The sequence below is a fragment of the Tachysurus fulvidraco genome, chromosome 4 (assembly GCF_022655615.1).
Source record: "Tachysurus fulvidraco isolate hzauxx_2018 chromosome 4, HZAU_PFXX_2.0, whole genome shotgun sequence".
Lineage (NCBI taxonomy): Eukaryota > Metazoa > Chordata > Actinopteri > Siluriformes > Bagridae > Tachysurus > Tachysurus fulvidraco.
Window position 1 is genome coordinate 8,524,868 of NC_062521.1, and position 12,913 is coordinate 8,537,780.

Below are 12,913 nucleotides of genomic sequence, written 5' to 3' on the forward strand. Positions count from 1 at the left end.
CACTTAATTAACTTACGAGTTATAGTGTATAGTATTATATGATTTTAAACATCAGTGGCCTAAACAGGTTTTTGTGATTGCTGTTGTCTGTATAGTTTATATCGAAAACTGTTCACGAAGGCACAAAACGGTGAACAACTTTTGCTGCGACAGAAGATATGGAGATTACTAGGCCGGTACTAAAAGAGCTCCCGGTGGCTCTTACTCCCTCAGTGCTGTCGTTTTGAAGACAGGCAAGAGTGACATCTCCAACCCCCCACCCAAACACAACAATGGGGTGGTGTTGTGTTTGGTAAGGGTCAAAGTATTTATTCAATTTCCATTTATTAATTTGTGTGTGCGAGTGAGTGAGAGAGAGAGAGAGAGATTGATTGATTATTTTAAGTGTTTGTTGCCTTTTTGGACTCCTTTATCATTTGTAATGTTGGCTCCCATTTAAAACAGTTCGGCCCAAGCCCAGCCATTTTTAGGGTCATGATTGACAACAATGTCCTGTCCAGAGACAAGCTATTTTGTGTTGAGGTTTAGATTAGACATTGTAGATTAGACAATGGCAAATACTTGATCATATCCTTAAAGAGACTGTATATGAGTTATATTAACAAAAACAATGCATCACATCTTTCTGAATTTTTATATTCATACACATACATAGTGCATAAAGAACCTTGAACCATAAAACTTTCAAGTACCAAAAATTTGAATATAATATTTAAATGTGCAACAAAATAATTAAAAACAATACTCTCTGAAATAAAACAAGTGCTGTTAAACTGTTCCAATAAATAACAGTAAATAAAAAAGCTCCGGAACAATTTATTTAAAATTGAACTAGATTTATTTAAAGATTTATTTATTCTTTTTTATTCTGTCAGGGCTGTCAGCATCACAGCTAAGTGTGACTCGTTGAGGTTTGCTTAAACGTTTTTTGTTTTCTTTTTACTTCTGACGCAACCTTGTCATAGATTTTAGGCACGTCTGTGTCTGCAAAAAGCTTCCTCGATGGAATAACGTACCTCGGCTCCAAAGTATGGATCATATTTCGTAAACCTGCATTTTCCACAACGCTATAAGGTTGAATGTTGATGAAGGTTGATGTGACATTGAGTAAATTACCATGCACTTCGGAGAAAGCAAAACGCATCACAGAGTCGATTGCTCTTTTTATTATCTAAAAAGAGCAATCGACTCTGTGATGCGTTTTGCTTTCTCCGAAGTGCATGGTAATTTACTCAATGTCACATCCAGAGTTTGTTGAGATGCTGCAGGTTGTTTGGCGTTCACCCCGAAATTCAACTCGGGATGGTGTCAAGCAAGGTGGACACTCAAGTTGGTCGTATTGCCATAATATGCTATCACTGTATGGCAGAGTTTGCATACCATTTTAGTCATGTCCAGCGCAGCTCTTCCTGGCAGTGTCTAAAATCCAAAGTGGTTCCACACTTATGATTTAAAACGTGAAGGTGCAGAAACAATTCTCAAAGAGGTTTGCTCCCCTGCCTCTGCCATGGTTTTGATTTCTCGCGCCAGCTTAAAACGTATACGACGTCGTCACTATTCGGAAGGGACTAGTTTTACGTGGGGGTAAAGTAATTATTACCAGAGCTTCCCGTCCGAATGTGCCATCTCGGTAATCATTACGGACAATGTCAGTAAAGATTATGCCGACTTTTACCTTCTGTAAAAAGGTCCGGAAAAATTACCTCAGGTAATACTAATCCCGTCCGAATAGACCCGCTGTAAATATGTACGGTAAAATTCCGTCATTTCCTGTTTAAAAGTTTTTGGCGCATTTTGCAAGCATGGAGGTACTTGAAACAGGAAGCAACGTCATACGCACATGATGACAAGGAGGTTACTGTGGTGCGTAAAGCGAGTTACCCCTCCCACTTCTGCTAGTTTTACTGAGATGTCTTGTCCCGTGCGAATTGGCCAATTAATATTACAGACGGTGGTTGTTTCATCTGACCTCCGGCCGTATGTCTTGGACACTCGGGTAAAGAGAGGGGCGGAGCTGTCACCTGATCACCACCTGGTGGTGAGTTGGGTCCGATGGCAGGGGAGGAAGTTGGACAGACTTGGCAGACCCAAACGTACTGTGAGGGTCCATTGGGAACGTTTGGCAGAGTCTCCTGTCAGAGAGACTCTCACCTCCGGCAGAGCTTCAACCAGATCCCGAGGGAGGTTGGAGACATTGAGTCCGAGTGGACCATGTTCTCCACCTCCATTGTTGATGCAGCCGCACGGAGCTGTGGCCGTAAGGCCTCCGGTGCCTGTCGTGGTGGCAATCCCCGAACCCGGTGGTGGACCCCGGAAGTAAGGGATGCCGTCAAGATGAAGAAGGAGTCCTATCGAGCCTGGTTGGCTCGGGGGACTCCGGAGGCAGCTGATAGTTACCGGAGGGCCAAGCGAGCTTCAGCCCGGGTGGTTGCAGAGGCAAAAACTCGGGTCTGGGAGGAGTTCGGTGAGGCCATGGAGAAGGACTATCGGTTGGCCTCGAAGAAATTCTGGCAAACCGTCCGGCGTCTCAGGAGGGGGAAGCAGTGCCCTGCTCACACTGTTTACAGTGGGAGTGGGAATCTGCTGACTTCGACTGGTGACATCCTTGGACGGTGGAAGGAGTACTTCGAGGATCTCCTCAACCCCACCAACATGTCTTCCATTGAGGAAGCAGAGGTGGAGGGCTCGGTTGTGGACTCGTCGATCCCCCAAGCTGATGTCACTGAGGTAGTTGAGAAGCTCCTCAGTGGCAAGGCACCGGGGGTGGATGAGATCCGCCCTGAGTACCTTAAGTCTCTGGATGTTGTGGGGCTGTCTTGGCTGACACGCCTCTGCAACATCGCGTGGCGGTTGGGGACAGTGCCTCTGGACTGGCAGACTGGGGTGGTGGTCCCTCTGTTTAAGAAGGGGGACCGGAGGGTGTGTTCCAACTATAGGGGGATCACACTCCTCAGCCTCCCCGGAAAAGTCTATGCCAGGGTACTGGAGAGGAGAATTCGGCCGATAGTCGAACCTTGGATTCAGGAGGAACAATGCGGGTTTCGTCCTGGTCGTGGAACACTGGACCATCTCTATACCCTCACCAGGTTGCTGGAGGGTTCATGGGAGTTTGCCCAACCAGTCCACATGTGTTTTGTGGATCTGGAGAAGGCATTTGACTGTGTCCCTCGTGATGGCCTGTGGGGGGTGCTCTGGGAGTATGGGGTCCGGGGCCCTCTGTTAAGGGCTGTCCGGTCCCTATATGACCGGAGCAGGAGTTTGGTTCGCATTGCCGGGTGTAAGTCAGACTTGTTCCCGGTGCATGTTGGACTCCGGCAGGGCTGCCCTTTGTCACCGGTCCTGTTCATTATTTATATGGACAGGATTTCTAGGCGCAGTCGGGGGCCGGAGGGAGTCAGGTTTGGGGACCACAGGATTTCGTCTCTGCTTTTTGCAGATGATTTTGTCCTGTTGGCTTCTTCAAATCAGGACCTTCAGCATGCACTGGGACGGTTTGAGCCGAGTGTGAAGCGGCGGGGATGAGAATCAGCACCTCCAAGTCCGAGGCCATGGTTCTCAGCCGGAAAAGGGTGGCTTGCCCTCTTCAGGTTGGTGGAGAGTTCCTGCCTCAAGTGGAGGAGTTTAAGTATCTTGGGGTCCTGTTCACGAGTGAGGGAAGGATGGAGCGGGAGGTCGACAGGCGGATCGGTGTATCTTCCGCAGTGATGCGGTCGATATACCGATCTGTTGTGGTGAAGAAAGAGCTGAGCCGCAAGGCGAAGCTCTCTATTTACCAGTCGATCTACGTTCCTACCCTCACCTATGGCCATGAGCTTTGGGTCATGACCGAAAGGACAAGATCCCGGATACAGGCGGCCGAAATGAGTTTCCTCCGCAGAGTGGCTGGGCGCACCCTTAGAGATAGGGTGAGGAGCTCAGTCACTCGGGAGGAGCTCAGAGTAGAGCCGCTGCTCCTCCACATTGAGAGGGGTCAGCTGAGGTGGCTCGGGCATCTGTTTCGGATGCCTCCTGGACGCCTCCCTGGGGAGGTGTTCCGGGCATGTCCAACCGGGAGGAGGCCCCGGGGAAGACCTAGGACACGCTGGAGGGACTATGTCTCTCGGCTGGCCTGGGAACGCCTCGGTATTCCCCCGGAAGAGCTGGAGGAAGTGTCTGGGGAGAGGGAAGTCTGGGCATCCCTGCTTAGACTGCTGCCCCCGCGACCCGGCCCCGGATAAGCGGTAGAAAATGGATGGATGGAAATGGATATTACAGACGTCCTGAGGTAAAATTGCATTACTCCACATTCCCACGTAAAACTAGTCCTGTCCGAATAATACAGACAACAACAAAATACGTTTCGCCCTCTGTTGGAATAAAAGCGATAACGTCTTCACACCACCTCTCTGGAAAAGTAAAATAATTAAATATATATCGATTCTGAGCTAAAAAATCGTTTTAAAAAGAATCGCGATACCTGAGTTTACTAAAGGTAGGGTCTCCGATTTTTGAAAGCCAATGTTGACATATAAAATCACCAAAACAAACATACCCCTAACCGAAATGGGTCCCACCCCTGTATTGATAGCTCCACCCACACATACTTACGTAACCCAGGCAACTAATGGAAAGAAATGTGTCTTTATCATAGGTGGAGGGAAGAACAATATGATTGCAGATAAACAAACAAGCAAAAATGACACACAAGCAAAACCAACATTCCTCATCTACCGAGAAGGAAAAAAGCAACCTCGGAAACTCTAACCTGTGAATATGCGGCCAACTTCCCGCTCCTTCAGTTCTCTCCAGTGCTGGAAAGCTGATCCTATATTAACACGGGTCCTACTTCTTGCCTCATCGTAAGCATTTCTTTGCTTTCTTTATTTGATTTTATCCACTTTCTGCTAATGTCACACATGCGCACTGAACACTCTCTCCACACATATTGACAAGACCCGCCCCTTTCTGATCATTGGCTACACGTTTGTTTTGATTTTTGTATAGTTTTCGGCCCAACTCAGTTTCCTGAAGCATTTCTCAAAAATCAGAGACCCTACCTTTATACCTATAAACAATTTCCAATCATTGTTTAACCAATATAGATGAACATTTTTGGTGACTAAATCTCACCTGTGTTGTCTATTCATTTCTGACACACATGCAATTGCAGACGGGCCACTTGCCGACTCATATAAACCCCCAAAAATACAATACATTCCCCCCTATTTTGACTCATAAGTCACGAAACCACAGCAAACAGGTTATGAAATGCTGATCTGTAATCATGGCAAGATGTCTTTGGCAAGACAAATACATTATGATCACAGGAAAACAGGACTCACAGCTTCTGGATCCAAGTATTGACATCCAGAAATTTTCTCTTCATTTAGTTTTTCTTCCCAAGATTCAAAAAAAGCCTTGAGCACCTGTGGGAAGCCCGGAACAACCATGCTTTGCGTACAGAAAACAATCGAACACCTACTCAAATCCTGAGGATTCCTCTGGACACTGTACAGGAGGTGGGAGAAAGGAGGATGGTAGCAAAACTATCATCATTGCTAGGGAACAACTCTCACCCCCCTTATGAAATGGTTTCCTCTCTCAGCAGCTCCTTCAGTGACAGACTGTTACATCCTAAGGGTCTGAAGAAGTGATACAGATGGTCCTTTCTCCCTGCTGCTATTGGACTTTACAATCAAAGCTGCTCCCAGTGAACCAGTCACCATAATACACACTGTTATTACTGTGTCACTGCAATAATAAACAATAACAAAGTATTCAAAACGTGCAATAACAGAAATTTTTAAAAATGTGCAATATTGACTATGTGCCGTATGTCTTCCGTGTAACCACTTTTTTATTCATTTTTGTTTTTTAATATACTGTATATTATGTCTTTATACTTTATTCATTTTATATATTTTTGTTGCTGTAAAAGAGAAATTTCCCCATTGTGGGACAAATAAAGGTATATCTTATCTTATCTTATCTTATCTTGGAAGGAAGGCATTCTCTTAAATATGGACAATGCACGGTGCTGCACTCAACAATGTGTTTGGGGAAAATCCCTACAGACCACAAAATTTGGAGGCAGTTCTGACGCCACTTGGAATTGACTCTTTACCCACTACTGATGATGATCTAACTGCTTTAATTGAAAGGCAATCTCAAATCAATCTCAGTCAACAGCAACAGGAGCCAATCTCTATTAATCACATTTCAGATTTAAAGATAAAGTATCTGACATGCTGTAAAGAAATTTCAAATGCTATCGAAACCTAAAACATAAAATCACAACTGAATGCATCCACTGTTGTCAGAGCACAAGAGATATTTTTCCTCTTACTGTATTATAAGGTTTATACATTTGTTTATATTGCAATTAATTAATGTAATGTTCACTTGACATACAGTCTAAATGAGGTCTAAAACAAACCATGCTTTTACTCTAAAACCTTCTGACCCCTTTAGGTGTATTGTTATCTGCATACATCTGTCAACACAGCAAGTTCTTTACCAGTGTGAAAGTATGTGTGCATACATTCAGTTTGCATTTTGTTAGACTCTACAGTTCTCAGTGAAATTTGCTGCCTTCCTTTGTTTAACACAACATCGTTGAAAATTGCAGATGACCTTGCTTGTACTTTATATATTTTGGAACATTACATGCGTATAATTTTCAGTTCTTGGAGAATGTGTAGATGTTGTTATTCTTACTTTGCTTGTGTGTTTACTCCTGGCAAAATGTAAGCAAAACAAATGTGTTCAGGAATCATTATTTGTTGAATATGATAAAAAAGAGAAATAAGAATTGATGATTGAAGATTTCACAATAAATGGTCTGGTCCATTGGCCCTTCGATGTGGAAAATTCAACCTGTACCTTTATCAGAGAAACAGCCCCAATGCATGATGTTTCATGTCCAATGGTTTGGTGATGGTGGTCTCAACTGCCTTGAGATCATTCACAAGCTCCTTCTGTGTAGTTCTGGGCTGATCCCTCACTTTTCCCATGATTATCCTTACCATCATGAGGTGAAATCTTTAGATTAGTTAAGATTAGATTATGTTTATTATCTCTGCACATATGGTACAAGCCATCGACCTACAGTAGGTACCTAACCAGAAGTGCATTTGTTGCAGTGCAAAATAATTTCCATATGTAAACAGCACACAGAGAAGGAGTTATATACAATGCAATAAAGGAAGATCTTGTATACTAAGGTAATGATATTGTATCTTAAGGAGGTTATATACATGCAATACATGTTATGGAGAGTGGAGTGGGGGAGATTATTATGTACAATATGTTCAGAAGTTATAAATAGTGCAATCCTCGAGTGTTTAAATTTATGTACAGTGGTGAGTTATGAGCAGCAATTAGCTTCTTGCTGATAGCCTTGTAGCCCACTCTAGCCATTGTGCAGGTTTACAATCATCTCCCTTATGTCCTTTGACAACTATTTGGTCTTGCCCATGGTGCTGATGTTTGAATGGAATATAGAGATTCTGTGAACTTTTTATACATAAGGTGTCTTTTATATACATAAAGAGTTGTTGTTAGGAGCACTTCTTAAATTAATCCATGTACCACATGAGCACATAACCAGTCTGTAGGAGGTAGAATTATTGTTGGTGGTTAGGGGATATAATACTTATGTTGCTTTTTTCTTTGGATTGATATTCTATCTCTATCCTACATTCTGTCTTTATTAAATAAACCAGTGATAAAAATAATAGACCCTTCATTTCTTCAAAATGTCCAACCTTACAAAAGAACAAGAGACAGGGGATCAAATAATTATTTTCCAGACTGTTTATACACACAGTGCTGATCCTTCAAATTTGTGGGAGAAATTTAAATGTTTAATAGCGAAAGTAAGAGCATTTCCACATACACAATGTGATGAGAACCCACGGGATTACGATTTAACAACTGTGTGTCCAGAAGAAAAACACTTAGTGACAATAGTGACAATAATCAGTGTAAGAAAGATTCCTCCTCGCACTTGTCCTTTATCTCTGAAAAACAATAGGAGTTCCGGAGCACTGAGAGAACAAACCACACGAGTGAAATCAAATCTGGTTTATTCCAAACAGCTGCTCAAAGAACTGAGCTACAGAACAGAATATATATATGCAATGGAATACAGTAAGCTGTGGTGTATGAGATAAGGCGGGGGGGAACGTTTTCTCAACATAGATAGGGGTATGCAAGAATGCTGCTTCCTCACAACTCTTATCCAGGCATTGAAGGTCAATAAGCCCGTACATGAGCAAAGAGAAACTGAATGTCCTGCGAGTAATCTCACAAGCAGGTCAGCCTATCTTGTCTTCTTCATCCTGTCAAGAGTGCTAAAAGGACAGGATAGACTCAAATCAAGAACATTAAATCAGAAGAGGTAAAGATGACATATAACACAGAAATACATTTTTACATGACAGAGGTTTCCTCGTTTCTATTCCCTTAAGATTAAGGTTACGTTATCAGCAAGCCTTACCATCCTATGTTCCCGATATTATGCTTATGTTTGCAGAAACACAGAGTAAAAAATCAAGAAAACAAGAACACACTTATCACAGGTCAGCATGACCAGAGTGGGGAGAACATTCCTTTCGACAGAGAAAGAGAGATGTGGAAAGAAAATGAAATAAGCACAAAAATTAATTAACATAAAGAACATTCATTTCAGCAATCAGGAAAAACAGTTACATTTGCTAGATGTATAAAGATTGGACTTTGGAGCAATTTATAAAGGTAATGTGGCGAGTCAAGATTGAGCCTATTCCAGAGTGATGGGCACTTCAGGAAAGGAATGCACTCATTATGGCCATTGTATATCCTCCGGACTTAAACTTAAAATGTTCCTTGTAGCAAAACATCGAGAATTTATTTATTTTTTTTAAATGGGGGAGTACCCAAAAACTATTAAGTACTTCCGGGTAATACTGTCGGGTGCATGTTGGCAAAAGACAATCAAGCAGTGGACTGTTGAATTGAACAAAATTCCAAGTCAAGGTTGAAACAATTTATTTATTTAGACTACAGAGGTGTACCTATTGCTGATATAGTAAAACTCATTCTTTGTTCAAACAATGAAACTCTGTAAAACAGCAAGAAATTTTCCACATCTAGCATTGTAAAACTTTAATTTTACAAATATTTTGCAAAAAAAAACAAACATTAATTTGTTCAGTCCAACGGTCACACTCCAGATGTGTACCTATAGTAAACATAGCAAAATTCTGCAAACATTGTAAAAACTCTAGAAAACATTGATTGAATATGTTCTAAATTAATTGCTTAATTTCAAACATTTGACGTGACATTTAACATTGTGGAACACCAATAACAACGAGTTACAATCACATGTGGTGTGGGTGAACTAGTACATTCACAGACTGTTCATGGAACTCCAAAACCAGGAGCCTGCATAATTATCTCCATCATATATTTCTTGAAAGTGTCATAAACATTTTGTATGGACAGGTGGAGGATTATGTGGCAGGTATTTGACTCTGGAAATATTTTATTGGCTTCATGAAGGAACTGAATTTGTGGACGGTGTGGAAATCCCATGGGAGGCACTACTGATGCTCCAGATGTAAATTCCCAATAACTTTTCAAGGGTGCAATACAACATGATGGTGAAAAACATCAGGGGTATACACATATGTAGTGTAATATGAGTTCTGCACATGTATGATAAATGCCTTAAAATCTTGAAATTGTTCCATGAGTATTTAAAAAATAACAAATTAAAGTGGTTCCTAGTAGTTTTGTGTTTCATTCTACCTAAACAACTGAAAGGCACTCCTTGATGGAGTAGATGTAAGTGAAACGATTAATGTATTATTAAATAAATCTCAGCAAGTGCAGATGTAGGGGTTAGAATCTCACTATCAGGCAATGGAAGAAGGAAGAGGTTTGCATGCCAAACAGGTTCTTCCCTGCAGCCACCAGACCTCCCTGCAAACAAACGCAAAGCTGTGACATCAGTTAGACTCGGCTAAAATGTTTCCAGCATTACAAAAATACTTATTTTAATTACTTTTGCATTATTACCCACCCCCACAACTAACATTATTTAGTTCATTGTCTTTTTTTGGTTGCCACTTTATTTATTTATTTTTTCAGGTTAATGAGGCAGATTTGTAAAGCCAGGCCAACACATTATGCTGCAAAATAATTTGAATGGTAACTGAGCAAATGTTGAACCAAGTTACATTAACCTAAAGGAGTAACCTAACGTTAGCCTATTATTTACAAGGATGCAACAACCGTTAACATAATGGAACTAACCCCGAATTCGTTGAACAGTTATCTTGTTGAAGTCAGTAAATTCTCAGCAAGGGCTACAGTATGGAATAAAAACGCTGTCAATAATAATCGTACGTAATTCAAAGCATTTGTGTGTAAATTTTAATTTTGCGGAGTTGGATCCCAAAACCTACGGCCACGACAGTTTACAGATACGAGATTTTGCGTGTTTGTTCAAATACAACTCCAAAATGTACGACTATGACAGTTTACACACACAACGCTTGTTTTCACAACACCTCTTTTTCACACACGAAAACGGTCTGCGAAACAACTGTCAAAAATACGTCATCAGGTTCACAGGCATTACTATCCGAGGGAAGATGAATCGATTCCACGTAGTGCGCGTGTGCCCCGCCCTCTTTTAAACCACTGGCACCGAAATGGCGGATCAGCAGCCAAGCGCTCACTCATCGTCTCAGGTAAGTTGGTTTTTCCTTCCAAATTCGGACATGTTTAGGGGTTAGTTATCACTAATAACAGAGAGGAGTAATATTACAGATATAGGTTAACTATAGTAAGTAAGATTAGCTCTCATAGTAAGGTTACATTAGGTGCTTAAAGAATACAGCTGTTTAGGAGGTCATCACTGCAGTCTGTAACGTGATGAGATAGGCCTACATAAAAGACACACACACACACACACCTCACACCTAGCCATTTCCTGCTGCACTGACTGCCCATTTGACTTGGACCTTCTTTCTTGTGCTGACTGTCCACTGATATTGGACTGGTTCCCCATTTTCTGATGTCCAACACTTAAGGTGTTGATCAACATCAACACCAGATTCTGGGCTGAGTGCAAGATGTCATGGAACCTGATAAACAATAAAATTTGACTTTAACACTTAAGCAGTGAACACATATTGCATGACCTGTGTATTCCAGTGCATGTACACAGCTGTTAGTAAGTTAACACTTAAAATGGCTAATTCTTTTATGTAGGCCTATCTCATCACGCTACAGACTGCAGTGATGACCTCCTAAACAGCTGTATTTTTTAAGCACCTAATGTAACCTTACTCTGAGAGCTAATCTTACTTACTATAGTTAACCTATATCTGTAATATTACTCCTCTCTGTTATTAGTGATAACTAACCCTTAAACATGTCCGAATTTGGAAGGAAAAACCAACTTACCTGAGACGATGAGCAGTGTTGTAATGTAGCGGAGTAAAAATACTGTGTTACTGTACTTAAGTAGAAATGTCACGTATCTGTACTTTACTTCGCTATTTAAATTTATGTCAACTTTCACTTTTACTCCACTACATTTCCTAGGTAAAATGTATACTTTTACTCCGTTATATTTCCACTAAGCATCTTCGTTACTACAAAATAAAATCAGAAGAAATGTGTGTGACTGTAATAAGGGAGGTTTGATGAATCACTACTCCTAGATTGCATTACCCTCCGCACGCTGTACGGAGAAGCACAGGTGCACGCGCAGTCAGAGATGGAGGCGTTTATCTATAACGTTAATCGGAAAGCTGCAAATACAGCAACCAAAAGCAGTGAAATTTCACTATTCTTATTACCAGAGTTGTAGCACAAACAAAATATTAATGCAAACAATCTATACAATACTAAATAAAAATAATATTTATTGATTTGGTCTTTGTGAATATTAGTTTATTAATGACTGCATTGGACTGCATTGGTTTGTAGAGAATGCACACACACGTGAACTGATCTGAATGGCATCTTTACATCATGCATAAAGTTTTGTTGTCCACTTTTGCCATTTAATAATACCATAACTTTTGGCTTACTAAAACAAGAAGAGTTTTTTTTATTCCATACTACAGCGTTAAAAACCAGTTCAAATACTTCATGCTGCTCTGACATGCTCGCTATTAAGTCTATAGTGAGTTTATCCTGAGGGTTGAACAACAAGCCCCTCCCACCGATAACAAGCCCCTCCTCCCACTTGCAGTGACATAATTACAGATATCTGAGAGCATCATTTCGTCTTGTCAAAACTATTTCAAGATATCTGTAATTACATTTTGACTAAGAAGAATGAAAGTTAAAGATATCTCTCATTTGATATCTTGATAACAGATATTTGTTTGTAAATTATTACTATCCATAATTCCAGTTAGAGATATCTATAATCTAGTTTTGGCTAGTTGAAATTCTGACTATCCAATTTTAGTTCCAGATATCCTCAATTATATATATATATATATAATTGATATATATATATATTTATATATATATATAAATAAAATATCCTCAATTATAGATATCCTTACAGATTACAGATATCCTCAATTATATATATATATAATTACAAATATCCTCAATTACAGATATCCTCAATTATATATATATATATATATATATATATATATATATATATATATATATATATATATATATATATATAAATATATATATAAAATTGAGGATATCTGGAACTAATATTGGATAGTCAGAATTTAGTTGTAGATATCCACATTAAATATTCAAACGGCTTGCCATTGAACGCTGCTTTCTACGCGTGTTCAAGTGTTTATAAGCAGCTCGTATTTACGAGTTGGGAAATAGTAATTACAACATTACGTGCATTAAAGTCACTTTGGTCGGAGTAAAATCGTGGCGTAACCTA

The 12,913-nt window shown here is 40.4% G+C and overlaps 1 long non-coding RNA gene across 1 annotated transcript; it reads left to right on the plus strand.

Annotated features, from left to right (window-relative positions):
* The first annotated feature begins 102 nt into the window (after positions 1–102).
* On the plus strand, positions 103–7,721 carry LOC113644943. The gene is made up of 3 exons (XR_003441091.2): positions 103–292; positions 4,631–4,838; positions 5,370–7,721. It is a non-coding gene; the product is annotated as an uncharacterized LOC113644943 (long non-coding RNA).
* Positions 7,722–12,913: the final 5,192 nt, after the last annotated feature.